Below are 9,152 nucleotides of genomic sequence, written 5' to 3'. Positions count from 1 at the left end.
ACAAACACTGTTGGAAGGAAAATTGTGATTGCCAGCCCAAAACTTCAATAGCACTTTTTTTTCCTAGTAATAGCATTACAAATGTAAAGTTTAGATTGATGACTCAACCAGGAATAAGGGATAACCTTTAAAATCACTTTAAAATGGAAAACAATCTCATGCCATTGATAATAAAGACGACTTCAAGAAGGGAGAGTAGCTTCTTTGTACAGACAGATTACTCAAAGTATATACACTTCAGCACATTCACAAGTACCCATTGAATAAAGATCCAAATATATGCAACATTCTGTCACACCCTGTAAGACATCTTTCCTTCTAGAGAAGGTTTTCAAAGTTTCCTGTCATTTTTCAGTGACAAAAATTATCAAACCAATGTATATAAATAAGCTTGTACTTAATCTCTCTGGGGAAACACATTTCCACAGAATATCTTTTGAAATAAATATTTAATCTTTCGACATTTTTCCACACTCTGCAAATTTTTTTCAACATTTCCTTAAGTAAATTGCCTAAGAGGTTTTCTTTAGTTGCAACTATATAATACACTCATAGCCACATTTCTATCAGTTCGAGAATTTAATTTTTAATTCAATAATTATAAGCCTTTTTATTATTTTATTATTATTATTATTTAAATTTTATTAAAATTTTATTATTTTATCTGAAATAATTTAATCTCAAATCTCTTCCCTTTTCATTTCCAAAATATTTCTTAAATCTTTGCTAGTTCTCTCAAACATTCACTCAATAAATATCTCCATGACACCAGGACCAGTGAGGTGATTATTACTTCAAATATTGCTTTCTTCTTTTTCACTTTTTTTTCGGGGAGTTATGCCTTTTCCTGGCTCATATTTTTCATTTGATGAGGATCATTGTGTAGGTAGAAACTTCTGTGACTCGTTATAGGCTCAAATCAAGATTCATATGGCACATTTATAACATTTGAAGCTGAAGTGTCTAGTCCAAGGTAGATGGTTTGTTTACAAATAGATAATTCCTGATACAGCATTTTTCTCCTAAAGTTCCTCTCTCTTCATTAGGCATGGAGGAAATCTGCATAACTAGCTTAGACCTACATATCTGACTCTGATGAGATGAATTCCACATGAGAAGTCTCTAATACTTGCCAGACTAAAACTGTGAAGGATTGAACTAAGTGACCTGGATGATGTCTGCTACTCTTATGGTGTTTTGTGTTACTTAACATGAAATTTCATGCACTTTCAATTCTCTAGCAAATATACTTTTACAATCCATGTACCAATCAGGATGCTATTATGGAATTGCCATTTTTTGGAGTACTACTGACCTTCTGTAATTTAGAATGGACCAAGTTTCTAGATACCAGTTAAAAAAAAAATAAGTGCACTAGGATACCCATGGTATCTTCTTCTATGGATTGCTCTTCTCAAAGAGCAAGATCAGATTCTGGCTTGTGTGTTTTCACCCTCTACTATTGACTGAGTTCCACTTCAATAAGAAAACTGAAATACTGGTTCTCACAAATTTGTTTTCAGCAATCCCAGGAAGAAAAGTAACAGCCTGGTCTTTCTTGCTCTTGGAAGAGGCCAGACATAATCTTGTACTCAGTGTCAGAAAGGAAGCAACTTTAAAGGATGGCAATATACTTCTGAAGAAGTTTTTGTTACGTTATGTGGGGAGCAACAGAGCAGCTTTTTCTCTGTCCCTATTTTCTTCATTTAGCTTTAATAACAACCATTTACTTTACTTTTTCTTTGAGTCACTTATGCTATTTTATCCAATAATCATTTCCAGCTTACAGAAGGCTTCCCTCCTGTCACATTTGCAATATCTGAGGGTGTTTATATGTCTACTGGTACCTTAGAAGACTGAGGCTTCTCGTCACCAAATCATTTCATCTTCTTATACTCCAAATCAGTTCTGGTCCAGTGTGACTATACAGGACATAGAATTGATTTCATGAATGTTGGAAGGTGATGATCAGGCTTACTTCCTAGCTGTGCAGCTCACAGCAATACCAGATGAGATCAGCTATGGGTCATAGTTTCTGTCAGCTCTGCTAACACACAGCAAGAATTAAGAAACTATTGAATTTTTTTTTATATTACTTTCTTTTTCACATGAAACAAGCATAAACATTCATTTTTCTGGCCAGTAAAATCAAGTAACATCCCTGCAAAGCTCTTCTTTTGGTGAGATACACCTTAACAGAGATATGGCAGAGAACATTGTATGCAGTGTCTTCCCATACTAATGCTCGTAGACTCATAGAACAGTTTATGTTGAAGGAGACCATAAAGACCATCTAGTTCCAATTGTCCCCTGCCATAGGCAGGAATACCTTTCACTACACCACATTGCTCAAAGCCCCATCCAACCTGGTCTTGAACACTTTCAAGGATGAGGCATCCTCAACTTTTCTGGGCAACCTGTTGCAGTGTCTCTCCACCCTCACAGTAAAGAATTTCTTTCTGTGTGTATATATATTAGCAAAAGAAATACTGTCCATTTATTTGACTTTTCCTGCTTTCCCCAGACCCTTTCAACTGGTTGTACAAAGCTGTACTGTTTTAATAAGCTTTAGCTTTCTATATTATCAGTCTCAATGAATATCTATAATGGTGAATTTGAGCAATCATTTCTTATTCACACCCGTTGCCAAAGGGGCAGATGCACTTGTAGCAGAAAAGCACTGATGTGCTTAGGTGAATAGAAATAAGGCTTGTAAGCACCATGCTTCAGATATTTTAACACTTTCTCTATCTAAATAAAGGCTTTACTTTTCACAGTAAATGTCAGCTCCTTCTTTCACATCAAGACATGCCTTGGAAAGTGTTGCAAATAGTACATTATGTTTCTTCACACAGTACTGAAAGCTGCTAATAAGGCATCAAAAATGTTTTAGCATAGCATTACTTCTTATGCCTTCTGCCTCGTTGAATGCTCAGAAGACATCTTGTTTATAATATTTGTCCACTCAGTTCACAGAAACATGGATTTCGGGTCCAGGTCAGTCCACCATGTATTGAAGTAGAGTGTCTCATTTGCCCCAACTAAGCTAAATACATGAAGAAATTCTAATTATTTCAAAACCAGTTCCAGATTACTTTCTTTCAGAGAATATAAATTTCTGGAGTTTCTATCAAAGCTTCTATCTGTAAAGAAAATCTGAGAAAAGCTACTGTTCCCAATGCTACTCCTTGATCTTACATTGAAGAAGTATCACAGCAATTCAGATGTTTCTCAAAGGTATTTCCCACGCCTCTACACCCTCACTTCCCACCCTGCCAAGGACACAACAACATGTTGTTCAGAAATGTAGGCTTACAGATGTTTTTACAGTAAGCCTAATATCAGCAATTCCAGATCATTTAAGTTTCTGGACACAGTGAGTGGGTTCTCAACAGATGTTGTATTGTTCTTTTTCAGTATCGTTAACATTCAAAGGAAACTTGACTGAGAGTGCTAGCCATGCAGAAGTCCTCTAGGTTTGGATCCTGACATCTTCTATACTTTGCTGAAGGAACTGGGGTTTACTGCAACAGCTTTATTTTGCTTTCTCTAATCCCTTCAATTATGAGAGCATCCTGTCTCTTATAAGTGGAGCAACACACCAGAGCCCTATTAACAGAATAAAATGGACAAAGAATGGAAATATAGAGAAAAAAAGCTCAAAGTTACAGAAGAAAAAACATTATGAAAAGCTAATTTTTTTCTTTTCAAGTTAACTGAGTCCATGTACGGTAACACTTCAACCAAGCTTTTATTACCAAGGCTTAGTTTGTATTAGGACAGTCCCTGGACTTCTTCATTGTCCTAAATAAGATACAAGTATTTAACAAAATATTCATCAGACTTTTCACAGAGTAATCCCCTTAGTTTAGTAATAAGTATTTAACTAATTAGAAATAAGAAACACACTGTATTTAAGCCCTCTAAGCAAAGGTAAATTTCCCTAAAGTATAATCTTCTCTATGCTAGAGTTAGATGGTATCAGGTGTTAATATTAGTTATTAGATTTAGATCATTCTAGCATTCAAAATATCTTATTACTATGGAAAGAATATAAAAACTAAGGTGTTACCACATGCAATCATGAGCAATAATGAAGCCTATTTGAAAATGCTTTCTAATTGTTTTCTTAGTTCAAAATTCTTTTGTGGAATAGGGAATTACTTAAAATACTTTCTGTCTGTCTTTGTTTCTTTGGGAGTGCAAAGGATGTAAATAAATGGCCAGCTGAGTGTCACTTTTTGGAAAAGAAGCATTATGTTACACTTCCTAAAGATGATCAGAGCATGAGCAACACAGTGGATTGAATAAGGGTCCTGCGTAAGCTTCACACCAACATTCAAAGCAATAGATCTGACTTCTGAAGCTGCAGATATCAGTTTTAACAAGATGCGCATCTTGGAACAGTATGAAATAAAGAGAAAACAACAAATCTGTATTTAAGATCTAATGGGAAGAAAATCTGTACAACTGCAGACTAAGGAAATTTAGTAGAATTTGAAAATTTCAATGGAAAACTTCACTGGATATATGTAAAATGGGATAAAATTCAGTGTATATATGACTATTTTTCTCTGATAACTTTTTTTAATACATGTTAAATGCACTATACACAAGCTATTTTTAGTTCACTAATATTTTATTCAGACCAATTTTTTAACTTGCTAAGTGAAACATAGTAAACGGTACAGGAATTTGAAGTAAGACTAGGACCAGTACTGTGGTAGACGAGAATCAGTAGAAGACAGATAGAAAATATCAAGGGATGTTAATAATTTAATTCCTAAAGATTGAGTGTTTTTTTGAATACTTTCATAAATTTCAATAAATTATCTCACCACAGTGAAAAATAAAAAAACATAAAACAACAAAAAAAACAGGGAAAATAATATAAAGTAGAGAAGACTAGCAGTGTATGATCTATCAATGTGTACACCTAAAAATGTAGGTTTCTTTTCCCCTTTCAAGAATTAAATGAGCTTCTGCTTTATCATAAGGCCTTCTTTTTGGAGCTAAGTTTTCCTTTACCCTTTTTCATAGCCCCTAAAAAGTCTTTCTTGCCTCCTGCATGGATAACAGAATGTCTTCTAATTCTGAGATTGGTGTGACAAAATAGTGCTAACTTGCTTGAGATATGCATTCAAATCACAAGTCTTGTCAAACCTGGGCAGATTGGTTTTGAGAACACCAAACTATTAACAACAATCTGTATTTTTGTCCCACTCAATAGTCCAGACTCTGTACAACTTACTGAATGACGGAGCTAACTCTGATTTGCGTCATACTTGACACCCTTGCCTTGCACTCTCTCCTTTTCCTGATCAGCTTTCTTTAGTTTGAGTTTCAGACTAATAACTTTCAGTTTGAAATCTCTCAGTTCAAATCTGCTTTTTGTGATTCAAGGGAAGCATTGGCAATGAAGGCCAGATGATTGCCCTTCCCATCCTCTGATGGAAAATCAGCCTTTTTTTCAGAATATCCTGTATCTTTTAGTTCATACAGCTGATGATACTTTAATCTTTAACCAACACTATGATAGCAAGAATTAGTATTATATTCACTTTCCTCCTTTTTCCCTTCCTTTTCTCCCTCCCTCCAAACGCATATCACCTGTGCCTCAGCTAGGTCTGACTCGGACACTTTGTCTGGAGCCAGACTGAAGGAATACCCAGTTAGCATCTTCCCACATTTTTTTCATTAGTCCCTTATCTTTCTGCATTTTTGCTTCCCATTTCCTTGTGCTCTTACAACCCCTTTCAGTTCAACATTATAACACAGAAATCTATAAAACTAAAAGGTAAAGCGGAGTACATGCAATATTTCTTAAAAAAACCCAAATTATAATGTTCACAACTCTCTCATTCTCTGCAGGACAGGTCTTGTAATAGTAACTCTTAACTCCACTATCAGGAAAAATCTGCCTTCAGTAAACGGAAACTTTTGAGGAGAATGGAAGTTAAATATTTGCCAAGGATTTCATCTTCAAAAGCAGCTGCGGTCTAAGTACTTCAGTGCCTTATGCATATTGAAGACAAATATTTAGAAATTTGTGTCATTATTGTCTATTTCTGCAACAATCAGCAAAACCACCATGGTACTGTAGTATTGTGCAGTTATATATCCCTATAAGTTATACTTTATTTGCTGTAAAATTCAGAATAATTTAAATAACCATTCGTTTGTGGGTAAATGCACATATACCTTTGTTCCATATAGTGTTAATTTTTTGATTTCTTCTTTTCGAACAGAATAAAAGGCATATTGTCTGTTTCAAACAGTTCTTTATTTAAAAGATCATTATATAAGGTACCAAAACACAACAACTACAACAATATATGGTTATACAACTACCCTAAGGATTTGGCAGTACATAAAAACAACCAAGAGATTTCATTCATGCAAAAGCTATTAAATAAACTATTTCTAAGATCTTCTCTATATCTGCTATAAAATAGAAAATCTTTCTTTTCTTTTCTTTTTTATTTTTTAAGGACAAGAATGACTGTTTTTTAAGCATAGGGATTAGATTATTCATTCAACAAAAGTCTTTTTTTTGCATCCCAATAAAAGGCTTTACAATATAAGATTCTAGGAAGTTGGGTTTTTTAAATACACGTAAACAACGGTTTTGAAAAAAGTTTTGGAGGAACCATACAATTCATTCCAGATAAAATGATTCCCAAGTCATATTGCTCGGGGAAAACTTTCTTTATGAAAATAATGCACAATATAGCACATATTAGTTCTTTTCTTTCTTTCCCTTTCTTTCTTTCTTCTTCTTTCTTTCTTTCTTTTTCTTTCTTTCTTTCTTTCCTTTTTTGTGTACACAGTTATTTTAGATTTTGAGTTAAATTTCTGTAGGGGGAAAACAATCTTAAATTCTAAAATATTAAATTACAAAAATCTATTATACAGTTTGGATTTTTAAATAAGGAATCTGAAAAAGCTTCAACAATGATGTCAAGATAGCCTTTTAGCATGTTCCCAGTCTATCCTCAATGTCAGCTTCACTGGTCTACAAGTCCAGCAGTTTTTCATTCACATACCATTAACACTTTGTTAAGCAGCTTAAGACACTGCACCTGGACAGAGGTCTTCATGCTGTTGGCATTCATCTATTAAAGCAATGTGTAGGCAATCTGAGAAGCCCTTTACGTATTCATAAGAGAAACGTATCCTACAAAAGATTCCTACAACTGCTTTTCAAGAATAAAATAGGAAATGGTTCTAGACTGATAGTGCACTGTAACTTTTGTGACAAAAAAGACTGGTACTTGACCCACTGGGAACTCAAACAGACAAATGCTATTCCTTGATAATTCAAGTCCAGTTTTGTATAGTCCCATCTTTTCCTTCTATATAAAGGAAGTGAGGCATGCCCTGAGACATCAGCTGTATACTCTCATCTACTCAGACAAAGGAAATCTTGGGAAACTAAGAGTTCCTAAAAACTTCAGAAACTGAAGGCTTTATATTTCTTAATAGCTGACACTCAGCCAAAAGTTCTTGGGTAACTTGCATGTCATTTTCCCATATTGCCACCTGAGACAAGTCATTCAGCCAAAGCTTACCAGCTAATGAAGTACCACAAAGCTCTTTCTATTCCACCATCTGATTGTTTGGTCTGGCAGGTCCATCCACATACCCTGGATCTGAATTTTAAAATCTGATCCTGAACATTATGCTTTTATGTGTGTCTTAATCTGACACCTGCTGGATTCAAGAGGTTGGATGAGAATGTCAATTTTCAGTAGCAATAAACATTAACAAATGTGTTTTAGCATTTCTTGATAGAAGTGCTTAGAAATGTGATTCAGATGCTCACTGATAGTCCAGTAAATGGAAAGAAATAAAAATTATTTGTCATGTGTTTATTACTTTATTTAGAAGTCAGGGATATTTATTTCCATTTCTGTCTATGTATCTGTCTGTCATCTATCTATCTACCTATTGCAGGTTTTTGCAGCCTCACTCACAAATTCTGAATGCTTGGATTTGGTAGCAAAGAAAATTTCATTTCCCAGGTTCCTTGTGAAGGTCAATCCCTCCCTTCCACTTTTTTTGATTCCTGGAGAGCGAGATACATGTTCTGACTCTATCACTATCTCACAAGAGTCAGCAGACTTCATTTTGCAGGTTCTCTGCAACTCTAGTTTTCTGACTGCTTTCAGTCAGTCCAATATTTTGGACATCGAGAACATCAACGATCAGTCTGGAACCTTGGGGAATTTCAGAAGAACCTGCTTCTCTTTCTGCCCTCCAAAACTCAACTATCATCGTGGTGGCTTGTGTTTTCAATTTGACACCCCATAGTGCAAATTGATAAATAATCTTGGGAAAAAAGAATAATGTGTCCAATGTGTGTTCACTAGGAATAGGGTATGAGGCACAGTCATGATCACACATCACAAAATTAAATCTCTCTTAATCTGAAAACCCAACATTTCATCTACTTTGTTCACAGTACATCCATTACATTCTTACCTAAGACATAGAACAGAGTTTACATTTATGAAAGACAGAAAACAGCAACATTTATAATATACCACAAGTAAGACTCAAGAACTGAAGACTTACTCTATCACCACATTTAACCTCGATAATAGAAATTATTATAATGTTTCTATATGCTTCAGAAGTGATAAAATTTTTAATTTCTCTATGTTTTACTTTTCTTGTATAGGGCAGTTGTAATATTATGGATTAGAACCCTTAAAAATGTAAAAAATCAAGGTAAATCTCAGATATATTTAATTATACATTAGAAAGCACTGAGAGGTTTCTGCAATTGCTTTGTATGACTATATCAAATATTTTAGGAGGTTAAGAAATAATTTAGTATGAAGTTTCTGAATAATTGGTATAATTATTAATCTATGACCTTCATAAAAAAATTAGCAATGGAATATGTAGGAATAATGTGCTCCTCTGAAAAGATAAAGACAGAACATCTCTCAATAATTGCCTTTATAAAACAAAATTTCCCATATCGTTCTTTAAGCGAAGGCAGTAATCTGAATTAATGTTCTTCAAAATAACATTTTTAAACTTAAGGGAATTATGAGCTTCAGGAAAAAAAAGGAAAGGGAAAGGGAAAGGGAAAGGGAAAGGGAAAGGGAAAGGGAAAGGGAAAGGGAAGGGGAAGGGGAAGG

General features: G+C 34.4%; 1 protein-coding gene across 1 annotated transcript in view; it reads right to left on the bottom strand.

Annotated features, from left to right (window-relative positions):
* Positions 1–3,381: 3,381 nt before the first annotated feature.
* The window catches only part of NTS (neurotensin), a 21,469-nt gene continuing 15,698 nt past the window's right edge, over positions 3,382–9,152 (bottom strand). The window contains exon 5 of the mRNA XM_027679826.1: positions 3,382–3,609. The gene's annotated coding sequence lies outside the window, so the exon portion shown is untranslated. The remainder of the gene's footprint in view (positions 3,610–9,152) is intronic.

This window comes from Neopelma chrysocephalum, unplaced genomic scaffold, assembly GCF_003984885.1.
Source record: "Neopelma chrysocephalum unplaced genomic scaffold, ASM398488v2 Primary Assembly neopelma1_59, whole genome shotgun sequence".
Taxonomy (NCBI): domain Eukaryota; kingdom Metazoa; phylum Chordata; class Aves; order Passeriformes; family Pipridae; genus Neopelma; species Neopelma chrysocephalum.
This window is presented reverse-complemented; position numbering and strand designations above follow the sequence as displayed.